The 14,049-nt window shown below is 39.8% G+C and overlaps 1 long non-coding RNA gene across 2 annotated transcripts in view; it reads right to left on the reverse strand.

Moving 5' to 3' along the window:
• Positions 1-14,049, reverse strand: part of LOC123839239 (uncharacterized) — a 167,911-nt gene that overhangs the window by 107,999 nt on the left and 45,863 nt on the right. The gene's annotated exons all lie outside the window — the stretch shown is intronic.

The raw sequence follows: 14,049 nt of genomic DNA on the forward strand, positions 1-14,049 counted from the left end.
TCTCCTCCCCATCACCTACCTGGCAAAGTCTGAACACTGAAACATGATGAACACTGACCTCCATGCTGCAGTTCTCACCATCTCTACAACTCCACTTGTGGTTTTCCTTCTTGTGAGTTTCCCCTCGAGAACTGCAATGTCCTCGCAGGATGCTGTATGCCTCCTTCTATTCATCTTCTCATGAGCCTCCTAAGTTCACAATTCCCTGTTCACAGCATCTCCCTTATTCCCAATGTCCATATGGTAAGAAACTGCTCATCACTCAAGATGAAGTGCATGGCTCGTAGCCTCTATGAAGCTCTACCTGACACTGTGGCCAGAGAGACAGAAGAAGAAAAAAATACAGCTAACATTTATATAGTCCTTACTCCATACCAGGTACTGTCCTGGGTGCTTTGCATGTGATGCACTCACTTGGTTCTCCAGCAATCCCATATATTAAGTACCATTATTATCCCCTCTTTCACAGGTAAGGAAACTGAGACACAGAGAACTTAGGTCACAGAGGTAGTCCAGTATTTAAATGAGCATACTCTTACCAATCACGTTCTCCTGCTTTGCCATTACACAAGTCGGCCTGGCCAGGTATGCTGTATGCTCGGTGTTCTTCTATCACAGCACTGACAATGCATGATTACCTTCTTTGTTCATAGGAGTGCCTCCCAAATAGACTGTTAGTTGCTAGAGTTTAAGATGTTGAAATCTTTACCGTGTGCCTAGCACAGAGCACAGGACCCGGTGCAAAGTAGGTCCCCAATAAATACTTATTGAATTTATTAATTAATCTGGTATGATTCTTGAGAATGACAGATCTTAGACCTAAGTTTGCCATTTTACAAAACATTTTTCCCATGAATCACCTCATTTGGTACTTCCAATATTTCTGTAAATTACTTCTTCTTAGCATGGTTACACATTTAGTAAATGGAATAGACAAAACTTGAACTCAAATGTTTTTATACAAAACCCAATGCTTTACCTTACTGTATATATTGGCTCACCTGGTAATTTCTGGGTGGCATATGTTGAAATATGAGGGAAAAAATTGAATTTTCTCATTCTTTCAGGGGGTAGGTTAAAAAACACCTACATCCATGAAACTCCCTAGGAAGATGACCAGGCTTGGGCAGAATATTATAGACCAAAGTTATACTTTATCAGAGTAGATCCATTCTAACAGAAAATAAGATTAAACAAGCCACCCAATTTAAAGTATCAATCATTACAAAAGTCTTTACCTTTGATGTTAAGGATCCTTCACCTCCCTTAGCAACCCTAAATCATAACCTTTTGAAATTGCCCGCGGTAATCCTCTTAGTAAGATTCGTTAACACTTAAATCTATTAAATATATGTTCTTCAGCCAAATCTTTGAAGCTCACTGAAAGTGCTATTAATGTGTTTTGCTACTCAGACATTTTACTAGAATGGGCCAGAATTAAAATCATTATCACATCTGGAATATAATTACAATGAAAGTATAAAGAATCGACGGTGCAAACATTGACTAAACTTCTAATATATCCTAAGCATTGTACCTGGCACAGATAGAAACACAATAAGCTCCATGAGGATGCTGTTTTAACTCATTATTGTATATCCGTAATTTAACAGAGTGCTTGGCAAGTAGTAGGTACTCACAAATATTGACATAATATATGAATAAAACATGACAAATGCATGGCCCTGCCCTTGAAAATATTGCAATACACAATATTTGGACCTCATGAGAACTTATCTTGAGCCCATGGATAAACTCATGTTCCACAATAATACATGAGCATGTCTGGGGCCACAGAAATAACACAGGAGAGCTAATTAGGTACGATGTGGTACGGAGAGCATTGTGACATGTGGCTTTGTAGAGAGGGGACAAGGCTGTGGAAAATAAAAGGGACCTAGGCGTGCCTAGGGGTCTTTATAATGTTCACTGTAGGAGGTTCCATTTCTCTAGTTTATCCCTTTGGAGAGAAGGATGAGATTGTAGAGTATGGAAGCTGCTTGTTTGTAGAGTTCAGATCGCACATACTGTAGCTTAACTCATTCCGTGAACTCTGTGACCCAGTCTCACCCAGAACCATGACATAGTAGGTGCTTCCTATGGGTTGTGGAATGAATATAATCGGGTGGAATGCAACAGCGCCTGTCAGCCACAGCAAAGACAAGACTTCCAGCCGAGCTCTCTATCGGCATCTTGTGGTCATAATTAGACATGACACCCAACCCCAGAAATCGGACTGAGGACATGCAATTCACTTTTACAGGTGGTGAGAGGAGAAAAGAAGCTTGGTGGTGAGTGGCGGGTGGAGGCAGGGCAGCAAGCATTCTCTAAGGGCAGGACTGGCTCTCACTGTGGTGGCTCTGTCTTTGGACTCTGTGGGTACACTGACCCATAGGCAGGAGCCTCAGTAGCCTATCCTCTGCTTACGAAGGCACATTTCTGGGCTGGAGCTGGGCTGAAAAAGTGACTCCTTTTGAGGAGTTTAGGCCATCTCAGAGTTCAGATAACAGGGTCCAGGTAAATCCCCGCCAGATCTTTCCAATAGCAATGAGAGGCAAATGGGGTGGAGGTGAGGGATTAAGCTGCCATATCACAACAGTGTGCAAACAAAAGGACTCTGATCTGAACATGGCAAGACTGAGAGAACCTGGGGTTCTGGTCTTGAAACCGAAGGCATAGATTGTATGGGGACTTGTTCTACCAATCCTAGAAACTCCGATTTGTTCTACCTGCTCGTATGCCTCAGAAAGATAAGGAGGCTTTCCACATTTTGTTTAATCATTTACCAGCCATGAAGAAGGAATGAAATATTGATACCTGTGGCACATGGATGGACTTTGGAAACGTGATGCTAAGTCTCAGAAGTCTGACACAAAATGCCACACACTGTATGATTTCATTTGTATGAAATGTTAAGAACAGGCAAATCCATAGAGACCGAAAGCAGAGGGTGGTTGTCAGGAGTTGGAGGTAGGGGTGGGGAATTGGGAATGAGTATGTTTAACGGGCTTGGGGTTTCTTTTTGGGTTGATGAAAAGTTCCAGAGTTAGAAAGCGGTGACTGTTGCAAAGTTTTGTGAATATACTTAAAAACACTGAATCGTGCGCTCTAAAGGGATGAACTTTATAGTGTATGAATTATATCTCAATTTTTTTAAAAGACAAATAAGAAAATGCAGGACAGATTCAAGAAGGAAATTTGGGGCCACCCTGAACTTTGTGCACAATTCTGCGTGGCAGGTCAGCTTCGGGGAACCCTGGGGCCCATGACTGGTCATTATCAAGCAGTATTGTGCACTTGGGTGGGCACAGGATCTTCTGGGGAGAGCTTGGGGCAGCATTTTCTACATGATCTCTGAACCTATGCTTCCAGGGTCAAATATTGATACCAGAGGGGAAGTTTTTCTACCTGTGGGTGAAGGGATAAGCTTCTAGTTTCTCTTGTGTGTTCCCAGAAAGTCCTGACTCCAGTAATACACTGTCAGAGTTCTCACAACCCAGGGTACAGCAACACCACCATCAGAACCAAGGCTGTGTAGATAACCAGAATCAAAAAGTATCGAAAAAATGCGAGACACAGCTGAAAAAGCGAGGAGCTTAGGTTAATTTTATAGACCCCAAGTTGTACTTTATAGGAGCAGAGCCATTCTGACAGATAAAAAGATTAAACTAGCCATTGAATTTAAAGAAAAGTTACAATCATAATCAAAAATTAGGAGCTACAAACGCAGAATGCCAAGTAAAATAAATAATTACTGAGACCCTGCTACAAAGATCCAAGAAGGCAAATTAGAATAGCTAACATATGCTGAGTACTCACTACGTGCCCGGTGTTGTCGTAAGTGTTTTAGAAATGTGCAATCATTCCATTCCCATACTAGCCCCAGGAGGTAGGTGCCCTTACAATTCTCCTTGTATACACGAGCCAAGGCAGGCACAGAGAGGCTGAGTAATGAGCTCAAAGTCACACAGCTGCTGAAATGTGGCCCCTGTCCGTAGTCCCGCCCACCGGGCTCCCAGGCGGCGACGGGTCCTGCTGGGGGGCAGAGAGAACGTGGCTCGCCGTCCGCTCCCACCTGGAGAGGGGAGGCTGTAGGTGTGGGGCACACGGGGACGGCAAAGGCAGCTACACCGGCAGCACGTTTCCTACCCGATCTGAGCGCTGGAAAGAGCCCTACCCGCTGGGATCAGGGCAGGGAGAGGACTGCCGGAGGAGAATGTCGCAGGTGTGAGCAGGAAGTCGTTTCCAGCCTTTATTCCCTGTGAGCGGTGGGGGGGGGGGGGCAGGCCTGGGGCCACTCTTTTGTCCCGAGCCCCCATTTCGCCCCTTGGGCAAGGGCAAACTGGACCCGCGGGCAGGTGGCCCTCAGCCCTAGGAGAGGGGAGGCGTCCTGCCGGGTCTCTGTCGGCACCTAGCGGTCACTGGGGCACAGGACACGCCACGCGGGGTGAGCCGGTGTGCCGGGGGCAAGTCGGGAGAGCGGGAGGGCAGAGCGGGGGGGCTTCACGTGGGGGTGCAGGGGAAGGGCGGGAGGCTCTGTGAAAGTTACCCACCCCCCCCCGAGGCACATGTGAAAGCAGTGCGGGTGCCTTTCCCCGTCGCTGTCGTCAGGTCCGCCGGGGCTTTTGTGACGCGCACGATTTAAGAACCCCAGCGGGAGGGTCAGGAAGTGGTGTCCCAGAGAGAAGCTGGCTCGGGGCTGAGGGCCCTGCCACTGTGTCCTCACCCAGGTGGGCAGAGAGGCCGCTCGCTCGGCGCGCAAAGCGCGGCGCTGGGTGAGGGACTTTAGGAGCGTGCTTGAATGGACAAGGTATGTTCACAGTGCACCTAGAACCGATGTAACCAAGTAGCTCAGTATGAACCATAATTAATGAGCAAAAGCAAAGATCAGAACTTAAAAGCCATATGAACATCAGGTTCCGCATTAGCTCAGTTGAACGAAGGGACGCTGCTGCTATAAACCGAGGGAATGGAATGTTCAGGTCAGAAAGCAGAAAGATTCCAAAGTGAGCAAGGAACAAGGACTAGTCAGAATGACTGAGACTAAACCCCCACCAAGGAGTCAGATGGCTGTTTTCATGTGGTGCGAAAGACCCAGTGTGTTGAGAACTGTTGAAGGTAACTTCACTGAAGATGAGATTCAGAGGGGCACCTGGGTGGCTCAGTCCCTTAAGCCACGGACTCTTGATTTCCACTCAAGTCATCATCTCGGGTCCTAAGACGGAGCCCTTCACAGGGATCCTTAATCCATGCTCCACGCTCAGCGGGGAGTCGGCTTGAGAGTCTTTCTCCCTCCGCCCCTCCCCCTCTCGCTCTCAAATAAATCTTTTAAAAGTTTTTTTTAAATAAAAAATAAAAATGAGATTCAGAAATATATTTCATGATTCAATTTGGTTAAGGTTTTAAAAGCATTTCTCCTGCAGATGCTTTTAAAAATGCCATAAGGTCTCTCACAGAGAACAAGATTACAAAACAAATTGTGGAAATTGTAAGGCATTCTTTTCCTCCAGAGAACACACTTTCAAGAAAAATAAGACATGACTTTTCTTACTTAGGAAAATGCATTATATTATTAAAACCCAGCCACAATTTCTAGCTTCAATCAGGGCATCCGCAGCTATGGACTTGGTAGTGGACTTGATAGTTGTCAACCAGGGGCTGTGGTGCGGGGGACAGAGGACAAACGCTTATGAAACTGAAAAAATACAAATGCCCTGCCCACTTGCACCCATCATCCCTGGAAGGGTGGAAGGAAAGGACAGAGGCAGTTACACTTTAAAAAATAAAAACAAAAACAAAAACAAAACCCATCCCGGGTGATTTAACACATACCCACAAACACATCTCTCCACTGGAGAAATGCTGAACTATGATGAGTAGTCAAAAGTGAAAGTTTAGTAAATGATAATTCCGTCTTGCAAAAAAAAAAAAAAAAAAAAAAAAAAAAGAACATACAGACATGTATCTAACATTTATTTACAATTTAATATTGTATTTATTTTAAAATGAAATTACAAAAGTATATGTACTACAAAAGATGCATGAAGAAAAAGTCATTTCTCCATTTCTTCAAAGTGAACATAATGCTATATAAACAGAAATAGGTGGTAACTGCTTGTTTTTACAAAATTGCAATCATTTACTCTGTGGATCGTTTTTCTTAGTATATGATTGACACCCGCCCAAGTCAACTGATTCTATATATTATATATATACATAATTGTTTTTAACAGTTGCATAATAACTGATAGCAGATTGAATCATATTTTATTCAACTATTCCTTTCCCTTCTAGGCGAAACTTCAGTTTGGTTTCAGGTTTTTGACAGCACAAATAAAGCTGAAATAAACATTTTGTACATATATTATTATGCATTAGTGCTTTTATTCCCAAAAGATTGCTTCCCCAAAGTGAGTGCGCTGCATAAAAGAATACGTGTATTTTTACTATTGCCAGACATTACTATAACAATTTCATAAAAAGCTTTCAGTAATTTACCCCCCACCCCCATACACACCCCAAGAGCGTGTGCATGGCTTTCTCCCTCTCCATTTTCACCAGCAGGGGATGTTTTGTTTCCTTCAGTTATTGCTCCATTTTGCATCCCCCTCACCGATAATGAAGCATCTTTTCATGTGTTTTCTTTTTAAAATTTATTTATTCGAGAGAGAGCAAGTGAGCACCTGAGTGGGAGGAGGGGCAAATGGAGAGGAAAAGAGAATCTCCAGCAGACTCCCAGCTGAGCACGGAACTCAATCTCAGGACCCCGAGATCATGACCTGAGCCAAAATCAAGAGTTGGTTACTTAACCAACTGAGCCACCCAGGCCCCCCTCTTTTCATGTGTTTATCAGACATCTGTATTTTCTCTTCTGAGAATATCTTGTTCATTATCCATTTTTCCATTGTTCGTTTGCTTTAGTCTGAACGAGATACATTAGTCTTTGTGTAACATGTATGCCATGAATTTCAGTTTACTGTTTCTCTTTTGGTTTTGTCTTCAGTGATTTTTGATGTATAAAGTCTGTTCATTTTAGTGGATTTGAATGTGCCAATGCTTTTATGACTAGTGACCTCTGAGTCACCTGTCTTATGAAGGTCTTTCCTATTCAAAGATTATGAAATAGCATCTCCAGTTTTCTTATAATATTGTATTGCTTTATTGAAGGCATCAATCCGTCTGTGTTATTTTTCTAAAGGTATAAGAAAAAAGGCTGGCTGGCTTACTTTTATTCCATAAATAGTCAATTATCCTAGCATGATTTATAAAGAAACCACCCTTTGCTAGCGGACACAGAACACATCTTTTGTCGTATATTAATTCATATACACTGGAATCCATATCTGAAATTTCTATTGTTTCCACTAATCTACTTGGCTATTTTTGTTGTTGTTGCATTTAATGAGTCAGAGCTGGAGCAGTGTATGAAGGGCCATACTCACTTTCATGGAGGGGCTTATTCCCTGGAAGGATAGGACTCATTATCGTCCCTTTTACTTCGGATCAGATGACTTCATAACTCTAATTATTGTTTAAATCTTAGAACAAGGGGTGCCTGGGTGGCTCAGTCGGTTAAGCGTCTGCCTTCTGCTCAGGTCACGATCTCAGGGTCCTGGGATCGAGTCCCACGTTGGTATCCCTGCTCAGTGGGGAGTCTGCTTCTCCCTCTCCCTCTGCCCCTCCCTTTCCCCCTCCCCCTCTGCTCTTGCTCTGGCTCTGGCTTTCTCTCAAATAAACAAATAAACTCTTTAAAAAAAATAAGTAAATCTTAGAACAAGAATTTGATTCAAATTTGATTCTACGAAATAATGCATAATATAAAAAACACAGTATTTATACTTAGAGTGAGCAATAAAAAGTGAGTGGTCAAGCAATCTTTCTTATCACCTTGTTAGGCTAGCAAGTATTATGTTATCTCCAGAATATGATTTAAATTCACTGGTCTTGATGCATAAGAATAACTTTTTTTTTAATTGTGGTAAAATACACATAATATAAAGTTTACCAACTTATTCACTTTAAGTATAGACTTCAGTAGTAAGTATATTCCCATTGATGTGCAACCAATCTCCAGAACGTTTTCATATCCATTAATCAACAACTCCTCATTTGTCCCTCCCCCCAGCTCCTGGCAAGCACCATTTTACTTCCTGTTTCTATGAGTTTGACTACTCTGGATAATTCATAGAATTATACAGTATTTGTTTTTTAGTGACAGACTTCTTTCACTTAGCATGTCTACATTTTTAGAAGGACTTCTACCGTTTTAGAAGTTCCCTATATATTCTGAATATTAACCCCTGTTCAGATATATGATTTGCAAATGTTTACTCCCATTCTGTAGATTGCCTTTTCACTCTGTTGATTGTGTCCTTCACTGCACAGAAGTTTTAAATTTTGATATAGTCTAATTTACCTATTTGTACTTTTGTTGCCTATACTTTGGTGTCATATCCAAGAAATCTTTGCCAAATCCAATGTCATGAAGATTTCTCCACTATGTTTTCTTCTAAGAGTTTCAGAATTTAAGTCTTTGATCCATTTTGAGTTAATTTTTGTATATGGCATAAGGTAAGAATCATTATTCTTTTGCATGTGGATATCCAATTTTCCCAGCACCATTTGTTGAAAAGATTGTACTCTTCCCATTTGAACGGTCTTGACACTTTGTCAAAAATCATATGATCATATATACAAAGGTTTACTTCTGAGCTCTCTATTCTATTCCATTGGTCTATAGGTCTGTATTTATGCCAGTACCACCATTTTTTATTATTGTAGTTTTGCAGTAAGATTTTAAATCCGGAATTATTAAAACATCAAATTTGGTTTTCTTTTTCAAGAGTGTTTTGGCTATTCAAGGTCCCTTGAGATTCCATGTAAGTTTTCAGGATGGATTTTTCCATTTTTGCAAAAGTTGTTGGGATTTTGATAGGGATTGCACAGAATCTGTATACTGATTTGGGTAGTATCGATATCTTACCAATGTTAAGTCTTGCAATCCATGAACATAAGAGGTCTTTCCATCAATTTATATCTTCTTTAATCGAATCTTTCAGCAATGTTTTCTGATTTTTAGTGTGCAAGTCTTTTGCCTTGTTTAAGTTTCCAACTTTGTTCTTTTCCATGTGGATATCTAGTTGTCCTAGCATCATGTGTTGAAATACTATTCTTTCCACATTAAATTTCTGTGGCATCTTTGCCATAAATTAATTGACCATAGATGTTAAAGTTTATTCCCAGACTCTACATTCTATTCCATTGATCTGTATGTCTGTACTTACGCTAGCCTTCACTCTCTTCAATACTGTAGCTTTGTAATATGTTTTCAAATTGGAAGTGTGAATCCTCCAACTTTGCTCTTCTTTTTAAAAATTATTTTGACAATTTTGGGTACCTTCCATTTCCATATGAATTTTAGGATCAATTTGTCGATTTCCACACAAAAGCCAGTTGGGATTTTTTAAAATTTTCTTTAAATTCAATTTAGTTAACATATACTGTATTATTAGTTCCAGGGGTAGAATTTAGTGATTCATCAGTTGCATATAACATCCATTGCTCATTACATCAAGTGCCCTCCTTAATGCCCATCACCCAGTTACCCCATTCCCCCATTCACTTCCCCTCCAGCAACCATCAGTTTGTTTCCTATAGTTACCAGTCTCTTATGGTTTGCCTCCCTCCCTGTTTTTATCTTATATTATTTTTCCTTCCCTTCCCCAAAGTTCATGTATTTTGTTTCTTAAATTCCACATGAGTGAAATCATATGGTTATGATTCTGACTTATTTCATTTAGCACAATAACCTCTACTTGCATTCACATTGTTGCAGATGGCAAGATTTCATTCTTTTTGAGGGCTGAGTAATATTTTCCATTATATATATATATATATATATATATATATATATATATATATATATATATATATATATATATAATCTCAATCATATCTTCTTTATCCATTCATCTGTCGATGGACATCTGGGTTCTTTCCATATTTTGGCTATTGTGGACATTGCTGCTATAAACATCAGGGTGCATGTGCCCCTCCAAATCACTACGTATCCTTCAGATAGATATCTAGTAGTGCAATTGCTGGGTGAAAGGGTAGTTCTATTTTTGAGGAACCGCCATACTGTTTTCTGAAGTGGCTGCACCACTTTGCATTCCTACCAACAGTGTAAGAGGGTTCCCCTTTCCCTACATCCTTGCCAACATGTCATTTCCTGAGTTGTTAATTTTAGCCATTCTTTTTTTTTTTTAAGATTTAATGTATTTATTTGAGAGAGAGAGAGAGAGAAAGCACGAGCAAGGGGAGAGGCAAGGGGAGAAGCAGGCTCCCCATTCAGCAGGGAGCCTGATGTAAGGCTTGATCCCAGGACCCTGGGATCATGACCTGAGCCACCCAGGTGCCCCAATTTCAGCCATTCTGACAGGTGTGAGGTGGTATCTCATTGTGGTTTTGATTTGTATTTCCCTGATGCCACGTGATATTGAGCATTTTTTCATGTGTCTGTTGGCCATTTGGATGTCTTCTTTGGAGAAATGTCTGTTCATGTCTTCTGCCCATTTCTTAACTGGATTATTTGTTTTTGGGGGGTTGAGTTTGATACGTTCTTTATAGATTTTGGATACTAGCCCTTTATCTGATATGTCATTTGTGAATATCTTTTCCCATTCTGTAGGTTGCTTTTTAGTTTTGTTGACTGTTTCCTTTGCTGTGCAAAAGCTTTTTATCCTGATGAAGTCCCAATAGTTCATTTTTGCTTTTGTTTCCCTTGCCTTTGGAGACATGTCTAGCAAGAAGTTGCTGCCGCCAAGGTCGAAGAGGTTGCTGCCTGTGTTCTCCACCAGGATTTTGATGGATTCTTGTCTCACATTTAGATCTTTCATCTATTTTGAGTCTCTGTTTGTGTATGATAAAAGGAAATGGTCCGGTTTCGTTCTTCTGCATGTGCTGTCCAATTTTCCCAACACCATTTGTTGAAGACACTGTCTTTTCTCCATTGATATTCTTTCCTGCTTTGTCAAAGATTAGTTGACGATAGAGTTGAGGGTCCATTTCTGGGTTCTCTATTTGGTTCAACTGATCTATGTGTCTGTTTTTGTGCCAGTACGATACTGTCTTGATGATTACAGCTTTGTAATAGAGCTTGAAGTCCAGAATTGTGATGCCTCCAGCCTTGGTTTTCTTTTTCAACATTCCTTTGGCTATTCAGGGTCTTTTCTGATTCCCTACAAATTCCAGCTCTGTGAAAAATGCTGATGGTATTTTGATAGGGATTGCTTTGAATGTGTAGATTGCTTTGGGTAGCATAGACATTTTCACAATATTTGTTCTTCCAATCCATGAGCATGGAATGTTTTTCCATTTCTTTGTATCTTCCTCAATTTCTTTCATTAAGTGTTCTATACTGTTCAGCGTACAGATCTTTTACCTCTTTGGTTAGGTTAATTCCTAGGTAACTTATGATTTTTGGTGCAATTGTAAATGGGATCGACTCCTTTATTTCCCTTTCTGCTGCTTCATTGTTAGTGTATAGAAATGCAACTGACTTCTGAGTGTTGATTTTATATCCTGAGACTTTGCTGAATTCCTCTATCAGTTCTAGCAATTTTTAGTAGAGTATTTTGGGTTTTCTAGATAGAGTTTCATGTCATCTGCAACAAGTGAAAGTTTCACTTCTTTGCCGATTTGAATGCCTTTTATTACTTTTTGTTGTCTGATTGCTGAGGCGAGGACTTCCAGTACCATGCTGAACAGTGGTGAGTGTGGACATCCCTGTCATGTTCCTGAACTTAGAGGACAAGCTCTCAGTTATTCCCTATCGAGGATCATATTTGCCATGGGTCTTTTTTATATGATTTTAATGAAGTTGAGGTATGTTCCCTCTATCCCTATAATGGTGGAGGGTTTTTATCAAGAAAGGATGCTGTATTTTGTCAAATGCTTTTTCTGCTTCTATTGAGAGGATGATCTTGTTCTTATCCCTTCTTTTATTTATGTGGTGTATCACATTGATTGATTTGTGGATGTTGAACCACCCTTGCAGCCCAGAAATAAATCCCACTTGGTCGTGGTGAATAATCCTTTTAATGTACTGTTGGATCCTATTAGCTAATATGTTGGTGAGAATTTTTGCATCCGTATTCATCAGAGATATTGGTCTGTAATTCTCCTTTTTGTTGGGGTCTTTGTCCGGTCTTGTAATATTGGCCTCATAGAAGGAGTGTGGAAGTTTTCCTTCCATTTAAATTTTTTGGAACAGTTTCAGAACAATAGGTATTGATTTTCTGTAAATGTTTTGTAGAATTCCCCTGGGAAGCCATCTGGCCCTAGACTCTTGTTTGTTGGAGAGATTTTTGATTACTGATTCAATTTCTCATGGGTTATGGATGTGTTCCGGTTTTCTATTTCTTCCTGTTTCAGTTTCAGTAGTATATATGTTTCTAGGAATGCATTCATTTCTTCCAGATTGCCTAATTTGTTGGCATACAATTGCTCATTATATTCTCTTCTAATTGTTTGTATGTCTTCAGTGTTGGTTGTCATCTCTCCTTTTATCATTCATGATTTTATTTATTTGGGTCCTTTGTATTTTCTTTTTGATAAGTCTGGCTAGAGGTTTATCAATCTTATTAATTCTTTCAAAGAACCAGCTCCTAGTTTCATTGATTTGTTCTACTGTTTTTTTGATTTCTGTATCATTGATTTCTGCCCTAATCCTATTATTTCTCTTCTCCTGCTGGATTTAGGCTTTATTTGCTGCTCTTTTTCCAGCTCCTTTAGGTGTAAGGTTAGGTTGTGTATTTGAAATGGTGGTTGATTTCCTACTAGTAGACTTCCAGGATTTGTTTTCTCAGATCTCTGATTGATTTCTTGAGTGTTCAGAATAATTTGATAGCTAGCTGTATTCCAGGGATGGGACAAATTTAGGGTCCCCCTACTCCTCTGCCATCTTAACTCCTTCAGTTAGGATTTTAATAGGGATCATGTAGAACCAGAAGATTAATTTGGGGAATACTGCCATCTTAACAATATTAAATCTTTAAACCCATGGACAAGGGTTGGCTTTCTGTTAATAATGATATTTAATATCTTTCAATAAGGTCTTGCAATTTTCAGTGTACAAGGGTTGCATTTCTTTTATTAAATTTAAAACTATTTTAACCTTTTAAGCTATTGTGACTAGAATTGCTTTACATTCATTTTGAGAATGACATAGCTGGTGTGTAGAACTCAAATTGATTTTTATGTATGCAATTTATGTCTTACAATCTTTTGGAATTAGTTTATTAGAGCAGCAGATTTTTTAGGGGATTTACCCTGAGATTCTCTTTATACATGATCACACCATATGCAAATAGACACAGGTTTCCTTCTTGCTTTTTAATTTATATGCCTTATATTTCTTTGCCTTGCCTAATAAACTTAGTTAAAATATACAGTCCAACACTGAATAAAAGTGGTGAGAATAAACATTCTTATTCTTTCCCTGATCTTGGGGGGAGGGGGGCGGGCGATATTCAGTGCTTCACCAACAAATATGTTACCAGTGGGTTTTTCATAGATGCTCTTTATCAGGCTAAGAATGTTGCTTCGTATTCCTAGTTTGTTGAATGATTTTATCATGAAATAATGTTGGATTTTCTCACATGCTTTTTCCTTATCTATTGAGATGACTTATTTGTTGTAGTTTATTCTAGAATTCTTTATCCTATATTTATATGATGTATTACATTGATTTATTTTCATATGTTAAGCCAAACTTGCATTACTGGGATATATCCCACATCTTGGTCATGGTGTATAACCCTTTTTAATATGCTGCTGGATTTAGTTTACTAGTATTTTGTTGAGTATTTTTGCATCTATATTCACAAGAGATATTGTACTTTAGCTTACTTTTCTTGTGACATCTTGTCTAACTTTAGTGTCTAGGTAACACTATCCTCATAGAATGTGTAGGGAAGTGTCACTCTCTTATTCTTTGGAAAAGTTTGTGAAATTTTGGTAATCTTCTTTAAACATTCAGTAGAATTC

Source organism: Mirounga angustirostris, unplaced genomic scaffold (assembly GCF_029215605.1).
Source record: "Mirounga angustirostris isolate CCGP_5_RB_7025 unplaced genomic scaffold, mMirAng1.0.hap1 SCAF_11, whole genome shotgun sequence".
Classification (NCBI taxonomy): domain Eukaryota; kingdom Metazoa; phylum Chordata; class Mammalia; order Carnivora; family Phocidae; genus Mirounga; species Mirounga angustirostris.